Raw genomic sequence first — 21463 nt, forward strand, 5'->3', positions numbered from 1 at the left:
CTGCTGCCCTTTGCCTGCTTTGATTTAAAACATTCCTGAGTCTTATTTCCTATAGCCCATGACAAAAATGGGATGTACAGGGAGATCCAGAAGGCCATACTAAAAGTCTCTGTACTAAAGTTGGGAAGGATGTAAGTGGATTTAAGATTCGGTGTTAAAATTTCTTCCAGAGTAAAATGGAAACATTTTATTTCACAGAACCTTGACAGAGTAAACAACAAAAAATATGATTTGTCATAAATGCCTATGTTGGCCCCCTGATCTGGGATGAACATGCTATGTGGGTTATGTGCTCCTGGAGTGCAAGGGCATGCTGTAGGTTGGATTTCTGCTGTGGGACCACTATAAGGCATGGCACATAGTGGGTGTGCAAGAAATGCTTGTTGAGTAAATAGCTGCATAGCAAAGTGAGTTAGTATTAAACCCCAAATGCCTTTAGGTAATGGTTATAGGAAAGGAAAGTAAAAAAGTAAGAAGTGAAAAAAAAAAACCCTCCATTCAATTAAGTTTCTCCAAGATGAGTGGACAAGTGATCTTCAACAGAAGATGAACCTGAGGTTCCAGATTCTTCTAAGGTACTTCCACTTATAATTTTTGAGGTAAGAAAGCTTCTTTTAAAAACAAAGTATAACACTATGGAAACACTAAATGTTTGATGTGGAAGCCTTTTCATCAGTAAAAAAGAACAAAATCTTTCACTATTTCAAAACAGGGATATGGTTTTAGATTTCCTTGAACATTTTAGAATTTAAAAGAATTGCCCATACATGAATAAAATCAGATTTTCATCAAAAGGCTTTTAAGCGAAACTTCACACTTTTCTCCATAAAACAAAACAAATATTTTTCAGAGTAATATTCTCTTACACAAAAGATTTTCACAAATCATTAGAGTGTTCCATGTGAGGAAAATAAAATTCAAAATTATTCAGTATTTTTCTTTCATTTTTTATTGCTACTATGAATAAGAAAGCATTAAAGAGGATGAATGACTATAGATGAAAGTTAGCCTGCCAAACATAAAGAAAAAAAATTCTTTTTATGTTTTGGTCGCGAACTCTGACAATGATAAATCACTTTTCAACAGCTGCAGACAGCTGTTAAAGTCTGGAGCCTAAAAGGCTTAATTGGGGAAGTGTGTTAAAAGTTAAAGGGCCAGAGTCCTTCTAGGTTATGTGAAGACTTCCTTTGACAGACTAAAATAGTGAATTTCAAGGTTATGGAAAGAACATTTTTTCTCTACATTCATTAAACTTAAAACTCTAGATTGCCAAATGTAAAGCATGATAGATATAGAAATATAGAAATATAGATATTGACATAGATACAGATTGGAAATAAGAGGTAGTGAACCATAAAAGAAGGCAGTCAAACTTATGTTTGGTGATGAGATCGAAATTCGTGGTACTCTTTTATTTCAGACGTTTGAACTGGCAAATCCTAGTCAATTCAACGTGGGCATTTTACAATTAATAAATTTGCTCAGGTTTAATTATTTAGTGATGATTGCCAACCCTACTCAAGTTAGTAGAGCAGGAAATTTAAACATTTTGAAAACTATTTTTTTGTGTTGCTTGGTTTTTATTCTGACAATGTTTGATCAGTGAGATACCCCAGTTAGTTTAAAGATTTCTTCACTTCAACTCTTTCTTCTTTAGGATATTTCAAACCCATTCGCAGACAATATTTTTCAAGACTCACAATTGCTGAAGTAGCGTCCTTTCAAAGTAGCCTTTGTTGATTGCATGTGGCTTTTATTTCCAAAGTGTATTCTGAAGTAAAATACAAATATCTAAATATATATGGTTATATATTTATGTAAATATATATAAATTATATATTATGTATATATAAATACATATGTTACATAGAATACATTTATACTGATTGCTATATATATACTGATGTATAGGTGATATATATAATAGATATATATAATTTATATATAACCATTATTATATATAATTTATATATATAAATATATATATTCTGCTAAGCTCTGCAAGAGCTAATCTGATGGCTTTCTTTACTTTATTTTTGCCATGAGTGCCAAGTGTGTAAAGTTAAATATCATATATCTGTTTGAAGAGGGACATTCCTTGTTGAATAACTGTTGGTAGGTCATTTCTCCTCTGTAAAACTCCTGACATTCAGGAAAGGGAGTAGTTCTGTTTCACACTCTGTAGCAAAGGTGATCTCTGGGAATTGTTTGGTGAGTAATTTGCTGTTACACAATACATCATTTTTATTGGTAATAAGGCAGATGTCACCAACAGCGCAGTTTGTCCAAGGCTAGCTCTGAAATTTCCTTTAAGACATTATGCTCCCAATCAGGCAGAAAATTGTCGTCAGCTATGGCAGACTGAAAGATCACATTGCAGTGTCCAAGGACTGTTTATGACTTTACCAGCTATACACAGAGTGGGTGGTGAAGAGTGGCCTCAAATAAGAGTATTTCTTCCAGTTATGATGTATTTGGAAACATTATTCCAGTTTGTAGTGTATAAAATTTTAGCAGAAATGTACAATAAAAATATGTCATGTAAAGTTTGTATTTTGTAAAACAGAGGGATTGATATCAGGAATAGAAAAATAAAAAAGACTCATCCATACATCAGTAAAGTTCTTTATATAAAAGTTTCTATTTGAAGCAATTTTATGTATTGCACTAAAAGATACCAGGATGAATGGCTTTAAATTAAAACTTTTCATTGCTAATTTTAATTAAGTTTTCAGATTTTGTTCATAAAATCTCATGGGCCATTCTGATGTGCTGGTTAATGACCATGGTGTCATGATTTCCACTGTAGCACTTAAAAAGCTCAAAAGCTCAAGCCTACTTCAAATTTGGGATTATATTGTACCAATATTCTGCATTAAATTTTAAACTTTACTCTTCTATAAATGTGTGAGGAACTTATACCAATACTCAACTAATTGTAGCAGAGTTGGATTATAAATTTCATGTATTGGAATCAACTTAAATGCCCATCAGTGGTAGACTGGATAAAGAAAATGTGGTACATATACAGCATGGAATACTATGTAGCCATAAAAAAGATTGAGATCATGTCCTTTGCAGGAATGTGGATGGAGTTGGAAGCTATTATCCTTAGAAAACTAATGCAGGAACAGAAAACCGAATAGCACGTGTTCTTACTTATAAGTGGGAGCTAAATGATGAGAACACATGGAACATAAAGAGGAACAACACACAATGGGGCCTATTGGAGGATAGAGGGTGGGAGGAAGGAGAGGATCAGGAAAAATAACTACTGGATACTAGGCTTAATACCTGGGTGATGAAATAACCTGTATAAGGAATTCCCATGACACAAGTTTACTCATATAACAAACCTGCACATGTATCCCTGAACTTAAAAGTTAAATTTTAAAAAATGATAAATACATTTCACGTATTATCACAAGCATGGTAAGATGGCCCATGTGTACCACTGTGCCAAACCATACATTCTCTCGTTGCCTCATTACTTACAGTGTGTTGATGACTATGTATTTGCAAAGTCGATGCTAACTATTGTAAAGACATATACCCTAATACTGCAATGAGTTAATAAAATAAAAGTCGGCTTCCTCTTGCACCACAGTTCAATGTGGTTGTTCCTGGTCAAATGTTTCTATCCCAAGTAGTGATCCAGGGACCCAGGCTTCTTCAGTCCTGCAGTTCCACTGTCCTCAACATGTGGTTCCCAAAGTAGCCCAGTGATGAAATACACTAAGAAAAGTAGTTAAGTGTGGTGTTTGAGACACACATCCCATTTGCCCACATGCCATTGGTCAGAACTCAATCACACAGTCTGACCTATATGCAAAATATGCTGAAAATGTAGTGCCTGATTAGATATCCACTATGTCAGCAACTCCATACTATGAAAGCAAACAGGAAATTTCAGTGGACAACTGGCCATCTCTGCCAGGGAAGAAAGATTTTGTGTTCTCTCCCTCTCTTTCAACACTCACACCAGTTTACTTGCTATAGGAATCACAAAGTGAGGCAAGACTTTTGATAAAAATAAATGAAAAGAGAAAAATAGGAAAACTTTTATTTTGCGGAACTTGCTTGACATTTTGAATTAAAATTCTTTGACTGGTTTAGCTTGTAAGATAGTCAACTTGTTAATGACATAAGGATTTAAGAACTGAAAATTAATGAATTTAATAAAATATTTATACCTGTATCAATTTTCCCTTCACCCTCCCCAACCACCAACCAGTCTGCAAGCTCATAGAGTGAGGCACGTGATTCTTCTTAGTGTTCAAAATGTCTAGCACATGGTGTGAATTGATCACAAATGAGTTAGTTAAAATATTTCTTAATCTGATTTTGTAAATTAAAAAAAAGTAGGGTAGGGGTAAAAATTTAAATTTAAAAATAAACTTTTGGCCAATCACAGTGGCTCATGCTTGTAATTCCAGCACTTTAGGAGGTTGAAGCCAGAAGATCACTTGGGGTCAGGAGTTTGAGATTGGCCTGGCCAACATGGTAAAACCCCATCTCAACTAAAAATACAAAAAAAATAGCGGGGTGTGATGGCATGCACTTGTAGTCCCAGTTACTAGGGAAGCTGAGGCACAAGAATCGCTGGAAACTGGGAGGTGGATTGCAGTGAGCCAAGGTTCCACCAGTGCATTCAAATCTGGGCAACAGAGTGAGACTCTGTCTCAAAAAATAAATAAACCTTTAAAAGATATATAGGTATAATCCCAGCACTTTGGGAGGCCGAGGCAGGTGGATCACGAGGTCAAGAGATCGAGACCATCCTGGTCAACATGGTGAAACCCCATCTCTACTAAAAATACAAAAATTAGCTGGGCATGGTGGCGTGTGCCTGTAGTCCCAGCTACTCGGGAGGCTGAGGCAGAAGAATTGCTTGAACCCAGGAGGTGGAGGTTGTGGTGAGCCGAGATTGCGCCATTGCATTACAGCTTGGGTAACAAGAATGAAACTCTGACTCAAAAAAAAAAAAAAAAAAAAAGATATATAGGTGCTAGAACTGAAGCTTCCAGGAACAAGAAGTAATGAATGCAAAAAAAAAAATTCGTTTTCATCATGCAGATTACTAATGCCTATCAAGTTAAAAAATAAGGTAGGCAAAGATTTTGCCACGACATTTTTAAGTGCTTTACATGAGAAGACCAATAACTGCAACACTTAGGACAGATGAAAAAATATTTTTTAAAAAACAAACATTTCTACAGCAACAACACAGATGATCCAATAAACTGAAATGCAAATTTGTATGCCAAGAAGGGAGAAAGTTGTCATTGATTCCTCAAGGATGAGTCTGAAGAGCTAGTTAAGATGTGTAAGAGTAAAGCTACAGAAAATGGAAAGTCATGCTGTGTAGAGCAGAAAAAAATGACAAACACTAATGTTTTTATGTATTTACACAGAAAAAGGAATAAATATATTTTAAATAAAAAATTTACCTTAAAAATACACATTAAGGACAAACAATGCTTTTTAAAGGAGAAGAAAAATACTTTGGGTAGGAAATTGCTTGATACAATCTAGGTTAAAAATAATTGGCCAATTTCTTTGAAAAGTCTCTGGCTAGAGACAGGAAAGAACCAGCACTGTGCATTGTCTAGACAAAAAGTGAAAAATCTTATCTTTTATTACTAGGTAAATAGGAAAAGGAATCAAAACAAAATCCATTTGCACTCACAGACATTAAGTGTCTACAATAACCAAGAACAAAGCCTGTCAGGCTGTGCAAATATCTGCCTAAGACAAAAACAGAAGCCAGTACATGACTAAGGGAAGGAGTTCACAGCTACTTTACTCAGCATTTTTCATTAGCAAACTCAGAAAAGTACCTGAGACCCCTTAACTCAAGTATTTTCACACCTACAAAGCATTGCTTTTTCAGAAAATGAGTGGCAGCAAATCAGTATCAATCTTAGAAATATCACAGTTGATGTTTTGCAGGTTGGTCCTGCAAAACTCATACCATTTTCAAATGATCTTCCAGGCTACTTTTATAGAGTAGTCTAGTCTCACTTGATTTCGAAGCTACCCCACCACCACTCCTTCATGGCATTATCTTGATTGTAATTTAAATCACTGTTGGATGTGTTCATGTGTTTAATATCTATCTTTCCCATTAGACTCCTATCTTTTTTATTGCTATATTTTCAGTACCAAACATGGTCTCTGGCATATTATAGACTCCCAGTAAAATCTTCTTAAGTGGGGGAATGGCCTGAGGGCTGAAAGAATATTCTACCCCTCACTTCATTAGCCCATTCTCATCTTTTAGATGTTGACTTAAGGGTAGCTTTCTCAGGGAAGCTTTCCTTGCTCCTCTCAACTAGGCCAAATCGACTTGCAACATGGTCCCTTAGCCCTGAATTCTTTCACTGCTCTTATCAAAGTTGCAGTTTTACATTTATTTATGTAATTATTTGATTATCTCTTTCCTCAATAATCTATAAGCTTTATGAGGGTTACTTATTTTAGTCCTAGAACCTAGCATAGTGATCAGCATATAGTTGACTCTTAATTAATGTAATTCTTACATTACAAACATTATAGAATCCAAATATTATGTTGAAAGAGTAACTTAAGCACAGTGTTGAATGCCCACTCAGAAAGAAAGATGTTAATATCTGGCTAAGCAACTGCAAATATCTAAAGAAAACTTGAAGCCAATTCTATCAGTCTGAAGAATGAATGAGGGCTTGAAAATTAAGCCTTAAGAAAGATGTTAAATAGACTAGTGTAACTGAACTTCAAGAACAGGAGAAAGAAGCAGCACCTTCACGTAAAATCTTTTACAGTGAGACTTTAGAGAGAGCTGTTTTCCAACTCCCCTATTGCCAGAGCAATATAAATGAACAAAATACTGCAGGTGGGACTTCTGTTAGAAGTATGGGTAAGCGTTTGAGGTTGAGCTATTCAGACCTTGGACTAACTTGTTAAGTACACTGCATCTCTCTGAGAAATCCATAGGGACAGGTCTGTCCTTACTGGGATAAAATGATTTAGGGGAAGTCATGAGGGCAGGTCCAGGACAAAGGCTTTGTGATCTCTCCAGTGCCCTCAACCTCTGCACTGAATAATGATGGGAGTTGGACAATAAGAGAGGGTTTTTCAGTGGAAATCTCAGATTCCTTCATTATAAGTCTGCTCTGCATTCACCCACATGATCTGCCTACTTCGTTTGTGAAACATCTTCTGGTATTTATAACTAAAGAAGAAATCATAGCATATTTATTCAGAATATGTGTGACAATGCAGTATTATAAGTTACTACAGCATTCAATGAGAATTTTTTTAGATTTGGGGTGAGGGATTATAAGTTGAGAATTGAAGGAAAAATCAGAAGTGGACAAAAATTGGCAGCAAGGTCATGAAAAGGAATGTTTTCAAATGTTGACTATCTGTTGATTTAATCTATATAGGACCAAGTGTCTGAGAATGGAAAAAGCTAGAGCTGTTTGTCCTGAAATTTTCAGATATCTTAGGTGGCCTTTATTGTGATGGAATATAGAATTTCTACACGATAAGCTAGTTCACTTTATTCATTCCTTCAGCATTAATTGAATATTAACTGTGCCCTTATCATTGTATGTGCAAAGTGGTAGTGGCACATTCTGTGGGACACAAAAACTTCCAAACAGGAAATCTTCCCTAGTGAGGTTTGTAAACTAACCTTTGTTTGATCCACTGTATCAGAGACTAGTTTAGCAAATTAGAAAGTATCTATGTTTATTCTATCCTAATGTAACTAAACTCATTTATTTATAGGTTCATTCCACCAACAAATATTTATATCTCCTATAATAAATATTTGTTGGTGGAATGAACCTATAAATAAATGAGTTTATTTACATATATTTATACCTATAAACAAATGAGTTTATTTACATCTTTTGTCTCAAAGAGCTTTTGGTTTAATAGGAAAGAAAATAAGTACACACCAATATCTAAACCAATATCTAAAACATCAGGTAACTTAATTTCAGTGCCTAAGGCCAATATTTACTTAAGGTTGGCTCTGAACACCCATTTCCAACCCATTTCTCTTTTGTTATTCTACTCTATCTTAGAAAGCAGAAAACCAAATAATTGATTTTGCAGCCGCCATTGCAGTTACGGGTGGCAATAAGACGTTTCCAATAAGGCAAAGTCTTCTGAGAGAGATTCTGTAAAATTTTTGCTTTCCAGAAGTAAAGTACAGTCTTTTGTTGTCCTTTCTTTATCTTCCTGTCTGGGATGAAACATGATGCCTGGAAATGCAGCAGCCATCTTGTGTTGACATCGTTACGTGCAGCCAAATGCATTGCTAACTGGTACAGTATTAAGTCACTCCAGTACACATTAAGCAACTACAGTAACAAGGGAAAAACGAGTAACCAGCAAAGCCTCATGGGGTGTTTTGGACTGTTCATGCTGCTATAACAGAATAGCTGAGACTGAGTAATTCGTGATAGAAATATATTTTCTCATAGTTGTGCAGGCTGGGAAGTCCAGGATCAAGGCACTGAAGGGTTCAGTGTTTCTTATTGATAGTACCTTGATACTGCATCCTCATGTGGGGGAAGGTTAAAGAGAAAGAGTGAGGCAACTCTCTGAAGCTTCTTTTATGCCATGAATTCATTCATAAGGGCATAGGCCTCTTGGCTTCATCACTTCCCAAAGGGTCTTACCTCTTAATACTGTAATATTAGGGATTATATTTCAACATGTGAATTTTGGGTGTTACACAACATTCAAACAATAGCATGGGGGAAGTGGCATTCATTTATAGAACTTGAAGACTAATTTCTTCTATTAGGCTGTAAGCTCTTTGAGAGAGGCAAATGTATCTTATTTATCTTTGTATGCTTGTGCCAAAAAGTTGCAAAAGTATTTAGCATATAGGAGGTTCTTATAAATGTTAGATAAATATAACAGACATCATGATACCCCTCTACGCACACCTCAATGGATCAAGGTTAGATTACCATCTGGGGACATGCCTTCTGTATGGTCCAATTGGATAAGACTGCTCCAAATTAGAGTAACATAGAACTATTTTAAGGCCAAGAAGCAATTGATGAACCACATAAAATATATTGATATCTCAAATCAATATAAATTACATATCATTTTTTTCTAAGTTTTTCCTGTTTTATAGTTGTAGGAATTGGTGCACAGTGGCTCAAAATAAACAAATTAATAGGTTATTATGAAAGCAGTCAACTAATTTTGCCTTTATTTGCTCTGATATAACATGGAAATATACCTGAGCATTTATGGAGTCTCTACTGTGTTTTAGACACTGTGTTAGATGATGGGGATTTAAAGATTAATTGTCCCAACTCTTTGGGAACTCATTGTTCATTGGCAAAAGAAGCAAGTGAATAAATAAGATACCATAGTTTCTATGATAGGAGCTTGTTCTGATACAACAAAGCCATGGAGGAGGAATTTCGACAAAAGTTTTATGAAAGTTAGTGCCATGAGCTGACAGTGAGGTCATTAAAATGGGGTTTGCAATTTTACTCACTACTTTTTGGCAAATAAAATATTGTTTATACTTTATTAAATAATAATATCTTCCCAAATTGCCTTTTATTATGAATAATAACTTTGAATTGCTTTCTATTAACGGGACATCTGCGCACTATGTGGAATGGTAGAGACCATTAAAAAATTATCTTGAAAACATAGAGCTGATATTTTAGCACAGTGCATTATAAGTACAGGTCAATCTTGGGGTCAATGGGAATTTATTTTTAGAATGGAAAAATGGCCCTTATTATAAGAGGGTCTTAGAAAACATCTAGCCCTAGGGCCTGTGTCATGGCTCCAAGGATGCTATTAAAATAAGGTTCTGGTTTAGTAATTTAAAATAAAACAATATTTTATTCAGGTGATCTACAAATAAAAAGTATATTTGCATATTTTTCTTCTTAAGAAAAATCAAAATGTAAATGTATTAAAATAATAAACTTGTTGATTGTGTACTGTACTGAAGGAAAGAGATGATGAGAAGAACTTAGAAGTAAATGAATTCTTCATTTCATTTTAGCTGTTGAGCCACCCCCTAATTATTCCTAAAGTGATTCCTACAAATAACACAGCTCTGTTTAAAGATCCCGGGAAGCACAAGGCTCTTTGCTTCAAGTCCTTTGACGTCCGTCCCCACCTCCCACCCCTCGACCAACCCCAAGTACCTTTTCATTCAACACCCAAAGAGCAAATGAGTTTCTTTTGTCTAACACCGTCTAGACAAATACTAGGGGGCAGGGAGAATTCCAGATTACTGTTTTGAGTGTGATAATTGAGTCTGTATTAACTTACTACATAGCAGTTCTTACTAAAGATTTTAAAATGGCTAATGTAAATCCACTTATTTGAAAGAAACTTTAGTTCTTAGTTGTCCATTATCTAGTGGTGCCTGAACTTTATGAATACTTTTTAGCAGAAATAATCTCCTGTGGGGCTTGTGATGAATATCTTTCTGTTTAAGTCGGTTCTTTCACAAAGCCCTAAAAGTACCTGGCACACTTCTGCTACTGGGGCTGACTTAAAAGCAGAAAACCTCATTATATTCCTGAATTTTAACTAAAATGTGGGCTTTGTTTTCACACTTCTGGCAGGGTTTTTCAGCTCCAGCAAGGATTTAATAGTATTTTTATTCACAGGGAGTGCTAAGGATTCCTCTAGGCTCAATTATGGGTGGACAATAATAGATGACCTCATAAACTCTCTGGTATTCTGAATCTACTCCTGGGAATTGTCAACTGGATAATGAAGAAATATGTTCCTGGGTTCAGATGTGATTGTTTCCTATGCACATATACACACATGTGTATGTTGCTATTTGTGTGTGTTGGGGTGTGTATGTGTAGGTGTTACTGTATGTGAGTGTGTGTATTAATGTATATTGGTGTGTGTATGTGTTAGTATATGTCAGTGTGTTGGCACATGTGTTATTATATGTGTATCAGTGTGGGTATTAGTGTGTGTGTGTTTAGTATATGGGTGTTGATGTGGATGTAAGTGTATGTGTTGATGCATGTATGTCAGTATATGTATGTATATTAGTGTGTGTTGGTATGTTAGCATATGTGTTAGTGTGCAATATATGTTAGCATATGTTAGTGCATGTTAGTATGTGTTAGTATATGTATGTATATTAGTGTGTGTTAGTATATGTGTGTGTGTTGGTGTGTCTCTGTGTTAGTGTATGTGTTGGTGTGTGTGTTAGTGTATATGTTGGTGTGTGTTTGGTATATGTATGGATATTAGTATGTGTGTTGATATATGTGTGTTGTTGGTGTGTCTCTGTGTAGTGTATATGTTAGTGTATGTATGCATATGTATGTATGTTGGTATATGTATGTATATTAGTGTGTTTGTTGGGGGTGTGTGTGTGTGTTGCAAAAATGGGGGCCAGGATAAACTGTGAAACTTGATTGATGTATTCTTTATTTTAATTTTTTTCATAAAAATGTCAGCTGGACCTGTTCACTAAAGCTCTGGGTAAAGAAGTTGGAAGGAGAGCCATGAATTGAGAGAACAGGAGAGCTACAGTGAGGAGAGAGAGCATGACCTAAGTAGGAAGGGAAGGGAAGATGGAGAGGAAGCAACATCACCTGGGCCCATGGGGATCTGGCTTCTTCACAGGAGCTACATACCACAGAGGACGCGATGAAAAATGATTGAAAGGTCAGGTTCAACTACATGGGCAGAAGTCCATCTCACCGCCAGTTCTGTCTTGCTCTGCTTTTGAGGATTGTTAATGGTCACCCTGATGAAGGGCAGTGGGTAGAACCAGAGTGCTGAATGCTTCTGAGCTGCGGGCTGGCTCCTAGGAGTTGACAGCATCCTCCTGCTCATGCAGCATCAGCCCCAGAGAGAGCCCGGAGAGCTGCCCTGGGGATTCATTCTGTGTGTTGGGGGAGTTGGGTGGGGGTGGAGGTGATAACAGGGAACAAGAGAAAGTATAATTTATAATTACACAGAGAAAAAGAGAAGTATAATTTATAATTTCCCCTTACACTGAGTGGCTTTGTAGCTGCTGAATAGTGCTACCTGTTTTCATACTGAGATTATCTAAAGGCATTTTAATGGCGTATGTACTGGTAAAACATTTTAGTCAAATAATTTGTCTACATAAAAAGTCTGTAAAAAGCCTTGCCTTGCAAAATAAAATAAACTATTAATCACATTTAAAGATAATAAGGGTTAAAAAAATAAGGAACGTGTTTATAGGGATAAATGCTTATTGCAAACATGAAAATGTGGTTTCAACTAAAGTAAGGTAATTAACAACAACACAAAAATGCCACAGGATTTGGAGAGCCGAAACAAAAACAAAACGCCTTGGAAGGGTGATGCACCTTCCGACTCTCCCTTCCTCGCGCTCAGCCCCCACGTCAATCACCCCCTCTCAGCGGTCACTAACCTGGCTGTTTGTCTGTTTCCACACTACTGCATCACAAAACATCATGCCCACTTGCCTGGAAAAGATAATATCTCACACATATGGGGCCTGCCTTTGATCTCTGTGGTCGAGCTGGAGGTCAGAGGCCTGCCTTCTTCAGGCCCTTTCTTCAAATGATTCCTTTCATTTGCTGAGAAACCAAACGTTAGAAGGGCAAAGGCAGAAAAAATAAAGCCATGATTTAATAGCAATTTATGTGTTTGGCCTATCTCGGGTTGGGTTTTATTCTCTTTGGGTCACATCTAATCCTCATTCCTCACTGTTCCCCTGTCCTCCTCCCCCATCATTTGTTTGTTCTGTGGCCTGCAGACAAATTGGCACTGCAAGGATGCTGTCCCCTGGAACCAATCTTGTGCCATTTTGTCTTTCCTGAAGGTAGCAGTCAGAAACTGAATTCCTTGTCTCTCATTGACCACATATCTAAGTCAAAAAGGGAACAATTATAGAGGGGGATCTTGTGCATTTAATGTTTTAAACTGTGCATTTAAGTGGCTTTCTTAAATTCACCTCACTCCTTGAGGGAATGTTCTATTTGAACACCAATGGGGAGAGAAAGTAGATGACTGAGCAAGTTTGACCCAAAATTGAAGTCGAACTTAGACATGGAAAACATTTGATAATATTTTCTCTTTTGTGGATCTGTAAAATAAAAAATGATCATATCTAAGGTGCTTCAGATTTTAAATGTCTGAATTTCAATGTAAGATAAAACTAATTATTTTACAGCTATTTTGCAAGGTCATTAATAACCACCATAACATTGTACTTCACTTGTATGATAACATGGGATGTTCATATGTATTGAGAGCATCCCATGCACCCAGCACTGTGCAAGGTGCTTAGTCTGTGTTCACTTCAATTTATCCTCCAATGAGCCTCTGAGGCCAATATTATTCCTCTTATGGAAATGATAAGCAGTTAATCAGAGTTATACACACACACAAATGTAAACCTGGTTTGATTCCCATGAAACTGACAATACCCTGAGGGAAATTGACTAGAATGGATGAGTTTTACTAAAAGAATTTGAAAATACTGTACTAGCCTTTCACAGTGGAAGGACTGGAAAGCTCAGTTCAGTACTGCAGTACTTGTATCATGGTAATGCTCTGCTTTCACTGCTAATAATGAGGCAGCCTTGCTGAGAACGCCAGAGTCAGAAAGAAGTGGAATCCCAGTGTTGATCTGAGCCATATGCCATGGGCAAATTACAGAACCCTGAGCCCCAGTTTCTCTATAATGTGGATATAAAGAGAATGCTTATCTCACAGGGCTGTTCTGAAGATTAAATGAGATGACACATGTGATACTCTTAGTCTAGTGCTTTCCATATGCCAATATGCATGTGTGTCCTATATAACCATATATATTCTTTATACCTATAGCCCAATATTTATTTTCTATTTCTCACCCTCTCTCTCTGTACACATATATATACATATATATGTGTGTGTATGTATATATGTGTGTGTGTGTGCGCGCATGTGTGCGTGTGTGTGAGTATATATATATATATGCCTCTGTGAGCTGAGGCAGTAGGATCACTTGAACCCATATATATGTGTGTGTGTGTGTATATATATGTGTATATATGTGTGTGTATATATATGTATATATATGTGTGTGTGCGTGTGTGTGTGTGTATATATATATATGCCTGTGTGAGCTGAGGCAGTAGGATCACTTGAACCCATATATATGGGTTCATATATATATATATATATATATGGGTTCATATAGATATATATATATGGGTTCAAGTGAGATATATATATATGGGTTCATATATATATGATATATATATAACTTGAACCCTTATATGGGTTCAAGTGATCCTACTGCCTCAGCTCACAGAGATCTCTATCTTTGTTTACATATATATATATACACACACATACACATATATATGTATACAGAGAGAGGAGGAGATCTCTATATATGTAGAGAGATCTCTGACTCTCTTTCTATATATACACACACACATCTATATCTCTATCTCAATATCTATATCACTCTAAATGGGACGGATATAGGTATATAAATATAGATGTATATATGTAATAAGATCAAATTGGAGACTGACCCTTGCACCACTCCAGTAGATAGCACTGTTGGGTACAGCCTGGGACTCATGGAGACACAGCAGTCATGCAATATGATAATCAAGATTTTTGCACCTCAAGAAGATAAGCAAGAATAATTATATTATTGACCATTATGAGTGGTTAGCTTATGGTGACTTAGAAAAGAAGCACACAGGAACAAAGTTTCTGTTCGTTGCATTGGCTAACTATAAAAAACAAAACATAGCAGGAACAGCATAACAGGAAGCAGGAATAGCATAGAAGATGCTCAGTGTCCTGGATTACCAGATTTAATTGAAAAAAACCATGATATAAATCAGACCAACTTGAAGATGAATTGTTTACCCAGTGAGAGAATGAGTTTGCCTCTTCTTGCTGGTGGAATAGCAGATGATATTAATACTAACAAAAAGGAAGAAATTTCAGATGTTGTGGAAGGAACGGAACTGAATTCTTTAATTACATTATAGGGTATTGATGAGTAGCCCTAAAAAAATACAGCTTCACGAAGTAACATCTTAGAAGAAGAGGAAACTAAAATTTCTCAGTCAGCACTACTTGATAATAAAAGTCTCGCTACTGAATGCCACTTTCTTGATTTAATGGGATCTTGCTATGTTGCTCAGGCTGGTCTTGAAGTCCTGGATTCAACTGATCCTACTGCCTCAGCTCATGAGTAGCTGGGACTATAGCCAGGTCTAAACTGCAGTAACCCATTTACTCAGCTGGAGGAGACATCAAGAACGTGCCAGACACATTTTTTTGGAGGTAACCTGATTACTTTTTCACCTCTACAACCAGAAGAATTTTGAATTTAAAAATAAATCCAATCATTTTTCTTCATATTATAAATACTTATATATTCTTTTAGAATACTGAAATTTTGGAGAAAATGTATTTGTGTTCACTTCTATAGTATCATATGATGTTTTAACATTCTGTGTTCATGCAAGTATATTTTAGATGTACTCTTTCTCAAGGGAAGTGGGGATATTTTGTACATTAACAACACAGAATAAAAGATGTACTGTGCCTTGCCTCTTTTGTTTAAAAGGAATAAGCTTAAGGCTAAGTATACTTACTTAGAGCTTATAAACATTCTTTAGTTTAATTGAAATATTAACCTGTGACAGAAATATTTGCATCTTTTTACACTATATTCTTAGTTTGAACTCCTAAATTTGTTGATGTTGAACAGCTTTGGGTATTACATTTTCCAGAGTATTCTGAATTTCTTTAGATGAGCTTTCTGGATTCCAAAGTCTGTTTAACATGCTGCAGACAGTTCAATCATTAGAGATGCCCATTAAATCCTTGCCGTTTTGTTCTCATTTTCTCATTGACATGACCAAGAGCTATTAAGGAAATACTTTTTTCTGTTGAAAAAAATATCAGTCACACGAACATTTAAAATATTGGGGTACAAAGAAACCCAAGATTTACAGTTTATACAAAGCAATATGCAATACAATGATAAAATAATGTTTGCTCTTAAAAGTAAAGCAGATCAGAATAAAAAAAAAAAATTAGTTAATCCAGTATGAGAGGGTTTATATACACAGCAGGAGGGCAAAGGCACTGTCTTCGAGATGCTGACTGCCACACAGGAAATCTGCTGAGGATAAAGACATGCTCAACTTTCTGTCACTAAAACAGGCAGTGGTATGGCAGTTAAGAGCTTAGGCTTTGGAACCAGACAAGCTTGGTGTAAATATAGTAGTTTCCCCTTATCTGAGGTCCAAAATAGGGGAGTACAATAAAATATTTAGAGAGAGAGATCACATTCAGGTAAATTTTATCACAGTATATTGTTATAATTGTTCTATTTTATTATTAATGTTACGAATCTCTTGCAGTAACTAATTTCTAAGTTAGACCTTATTATAGGCACATATATGTATTAGTCTGTTCTCATGCTGATAATAAAGACATACCTGAGACTGGGTAATTTATAAAGAAAAGAAGTTAAATGGACTCTCAGTTCCACTTGGCTGAGGAGGCCTCACCATCATAGCGGAAGACAAGGGAGAAGCAAATGCACATCTTCCACGGCAGCAGACAAGAGAGAGCATGTGCAGAGAAACTCTCGTTTATAAACTCATCAGATCTCCTGAGACTTATTCACGACCACAAGAACAGTACGAGAAAGATCTCCCCCAATTCAATTGTCTCCCACCGGGACCCTTCCACTACACATGGGTATTATGGCAACTACAATTCAAGTTGAGATTTGGGTAGGAACACAGCCAAACCGTATCAGCATGTATAAGAAAAAACACAGTGTATATAGGGTTCAGTACTATTCATGGTTTTAGGCCTCTGCCGGGGGTCCTGGAACATATCCCCTGTGGAAAAGGGGGGAACTACTGTACTAGCTCTGTCGCTTACTATACGTGAGACTATGAGCAATTTCATCAACCTTTCAGTACTTCCATTTCCCCAACGGATTCCTCAGTACCTCTTGAAGTGAGGATGTAAATGAAGCACCTGCAGCACTGCCTGGTACAAGGTCTCTGTTCACTATATAGAGACCAGATACTAGACAGGGTCCTCTGAATGGATTTATCTCAGTGTCTAGAGCAGAGGATGTTTTTCAAAGGTTTCTCTCCAGGCTGTGAGAATCTACTGTACACTATATTAATTTTTAAAAAGCCACAAAATTGGGAGGAGACTACATGAGCTTTCCAGAGTTTGCTAGTGTCTGACTTACTTGTTGCTGGGTTCTGAGAGGGGTAATCACTCCTTGTGCCAGCCAGGGTCTCATATGCTGCTTCTGCTCAGACCAGGGTCTCCTGAGTCAAAACCTAGGAATGAATGATCTAGGAATGGCCTAAAGCTGAGGATGAAAGTGTCCAGGGAATTGTCCAACTAAGAGTGTGGTAGGATTACAGATGTTCAGGAAAAAGAGTTGATTGGGAGCCAATGTCTGTATTTATTGGATGATTCCATGAAGGTATAAAATTTAGAAGAATCATGAAGGATGAATGGCAACTTAAGGCTAACATAAAGACAGAGGATGAGTTTCAGTCACAAGATGACCACTGAGCAAGGAAAACAAAGAATACCCTTTGTGAGCACGGTGCAAGGTTTACAGGTTCATGCCACAGTACCTACTATGCTCCGCTGGCAGACTTGTGATTAAAAAGCCTTTATGAGTATAGAGGTTAACTTCTCCCTTCATCCTGAAAGGAGTGACTCCCATGATTCGGAAAACTCATGTGTTAACACCTTGGAGGACTGGGTAGTTGCAAAATTACCCTTAGGTTCTCCTAGAATTAGAGGAAAGAACTAACCGCAAAGGGGATGTACACAGAAGTTCCTTGACTTATGAAGGAGTGACATCCCAAGAAACTCGTTTGAAAATATAATAAATCAAAAATGCATTTAATGCTGGCAACACAGCAGACAGTTCTTGATGTACAATGGTTGACTTTTGATTTTTCAAATTTATGATGGTGTAGAAAGCAATATACATTCAGCAAAGACTGTAACCCCATCATATGTAGTAAGAAACTCCTTGACTTAAGATGGGATTAAGTGCTGATAAGTTCATCAGAAAGTGGAAAAATAAGTCAAACCATCCTAAGTCAGGAAATAGGTATATATGAGAAAAATATGTTAATTATTCATTGGAATCAGAGGAGCAGTGTTGAGGCCACAGATGGGGAAAGCCAGTTCCTTCCCAGATCTTGGTTGTACCAGCTGAACTCTGTTTCTCAGGCGTGCATTCCACAGTCGGGAATGATGCAAAAGGGGATTAGGTTCGCAGCACCTGTGATAGCCTAAGCTCTCGCTGACCATGGGACACAAGAAGATAAGCTTCCCAGTAAGGAATTCTTAGTTTTGACTTGCTTGAATTGAACTCAAAGCTGCTTTCTCTCACTTTTCAATTACCAGTGAGCCATCTTTCTCATTTGTTTTCAAAGTAACTTTTCTGTGGCCTTACCCAGAACCCTGTCCTGATTCATTTAGGTTCACTAATCTCCCCACTTACAAGAGTTTGAGGTCCTCTTTCCCACCTGCTAGTCGTTAAAACAATTACATGGTTATGAGCTCACAAACAAAGCAATTAATAATGTACCTGGGTCATATTACCTCCTAGTCCCCTGTGCAGGGGGATGAATTATGTCCTTGTCTCATTTAGGAGCTGGGTCTCTGGAATAATGGGACACACACACACACACACACACACACACACACACACGTGTGAGTGGAAAGGGGGTGGGGGATTTTTTTGACTTCTCTTGTCTAGACACCTAAGTCTCATAACCCCTCACCTGGTAATATGCTCTTGGGCCAGTTTGTCTGACATTAAAAATTACTTTGGAAATCATGTGCTTGTTTCTTTTTTCTCCATTGTGTGTAAGTTACTTTAGTTCATTAATTCATTATTTAGCACACACTTTCTGAGTAGCTACCATTCTTGGTGCAGGGGGTTCAGCAGTAAGTAGACAAAGTTCTTGCCTTCCTGGAGCCAACGATCTCCTGGCTATGTGGTCTGGTTACATCAGTACTTTGCAAGTCAGACGAAAAGTTTTTCAAGAGTGAATAGGGACTTTTTTAAGTCTTTTTGGTAATAATACAAATTATGATGCCAGTATCCTTTGTGCCATGCTTCTTAAGTTGTAAGGCATTCTGGTCCTGTCATTTGATTTTGTTACTCCCTGTAGGAGGCACCATCTGCTGGGGCTGGCATTTTGTGCTAAGAGACATCGCACCTTCTATTCCTCAAAAATCCTCAGACTGTTCTGTGGCACTATAGACAGACAGTTTGGCACTTTCAATGCACTCTTTGAAGACTTTTAAAGGAACATTTCTATAATAAAAGAAATGCTGGAATAACATATTAAAATGTATACAGCAGAGGATAAACGTCAATTCAGAAAACACACAATGGTAACATTTGGGACTTGGGGAGTGGAGAGGGATGTTATGCCTTTTTGCACAGGAGGAATCATGGTATCCATGACTTCCACGTGGTGGGAGCTACCTTTTCAGTCTAATTCCAACTTGCAAGTTTATCTTATTGCTCCCTCTCTACACTCAGGCCAGCATGGTTCAGAACAGAGGTTTTTGGAAAGTAAAAGCATGAACTCTAGTAATTTCATGCTCAGGGTTGGGGTCCAGCCCCAGCTGGCCCGAGGGGAGAGGGTGGACGTGGGGCAGGGAGCTGGAAGAACACTCGCGAGACAGCAGGTAAATGAGAGGTGGCTCTATTTAGCAGCACCTTCACAGGGTCAGTGTTACATTTATACACTATATAACAACAGTGGCTGAGAGCCAGGTGGTGAGCGTCTCTATGTTATGTCAACATGGCTATGATTAGATAAGACACGGGACTGTGTGCCCGTGCCCCAATCCCACTGAGTCATCCAGGCGTTTACCTTGGCCTATGCCTGCTGCCCTATGCCTGCTTGGCTGCAGCGCAGCCATGTTCCTTACAAGTAAATAAGAAAAGCACCACCAGCACAGAGTATTTTGAGGAACCTGGGCTATAGCAACCCTTTTTAAATACAGTTAATGAATTCACTGCATTTAGCAAACACTCACCAGACATCTTCCCTGTGCGGGACTTTGTGCCAAGTGCTCTGTGAGGGATGGGTCAGGGTAGTATGTATTGTAAGGAGGGGCTTAAGTGTCTTTGAATTGGGATATATGTCGATACAAAATTGAGAATTACCATGCAATAGTTATATGAGCCCTAAGGAAGAAATAACTTCAATGTGCCCTGAAGTGACCAAGAACAGTTCATTCCTGTTCATTCAGTTAACAGACACATTGAGCTGATAGGTTGAGCAGTAATAAAAATAGTTTCCATCTCTAGCCAACATTTGAATCACCTGCGACGATTTTATACTCAGTGTCACCATTCTAGAGCAAATAAATCAGAATCTTGGTAGTGGGGTACATGTACTGGTATTGTTTTAAAGGCCCCCAGGTGATTTTAATGTATAGTCAAGGATTGAGTACCATGGGCCTAGTATATTGGCTCTCAAACCTGGCTGTTCATTAGAATCACCTGGAGAGCTTTAACAATGTACTAATCCTGGGTCTCAACAAAGGCCAATTAAATCTGACTTGTGAAGAGAAAGACTTAGACATCAGTACTTAAAAATCTCTCCAGGTGATTCTAATGTTCAGCCAACACTGTGAACCACTGGCCAGTGCTAGGCACTTCCACTAGGTACTTGTAAACAGTAATGAACAAATCTGGCATAACCCCTGTCCTCACAGAATTTACAGTTTAATGAGACAGTCAAAGAACAGGCTACAGACAAATATAGTATGACAAGCTGTGACAAGTGGGAGGATGAAAACTAAAAGGTGGCAATAATTGAAAAATAATGATGGGGTATGAGGTGATGATGAACTTTAGACAGAATGATCAGAGAGGTAACATTTAATCTAGAAATTGAAGGAAGACAAAGCTAGTTTTTGGAATACAGAAGAAAGGTGAGAAGGAGATGGAATGGGAATGAATATTTCTGAGTAATTGGAATAGTACATGCAAAGTGGGGTGAGACAGAGCTAGATATATTTGAGGAAGGCTTCTTTCTGGCAAGAACATGTGATATGAGATGACCTGCAGAAATGGGGGACCCCATCATGTACAACTTTATAGACCATGTTAAAGAACTTGGATTTCACTTTAAGCTTAATGAGAATCTGTCGAAAGTTTTTAAGCAGGGATGTGAGATGCTTTTATTTAGATTTTTTAAAGATGAGGTAAGAGAGGAGACAGCCTGCGAGAAGACTGATGCAGTGGAGATGGGAAGGATGCCTCCTATTGTATAGTAATTATATACAGAGGCTCCCCAAAATTGTTATTTAAGACAGAGATTTATTTTCTTTTATATAATGAGCATTTCAGGGCTGAAATGGTGGCTTCTTCAGCTCCCACCTCTTCCCTTTAGGG

The sequence above is a fragment of the Aotus nancymaae genome, unplaced genomic scaffold (assembly GCF_030222135.1).
Source record: "Aotus nancymaae isolate 86718 unplaced genomic scaffold, 86718_ANA_hifiasm-v0.15.2.pri h1tg000036l, whole genome shotgun sequence".
Lineage (NCBI taxonomy): Eukaryota > Metazoa > Chordata > Mammalia > Primates > Aotidae > Aotus > Aotus nancymaae.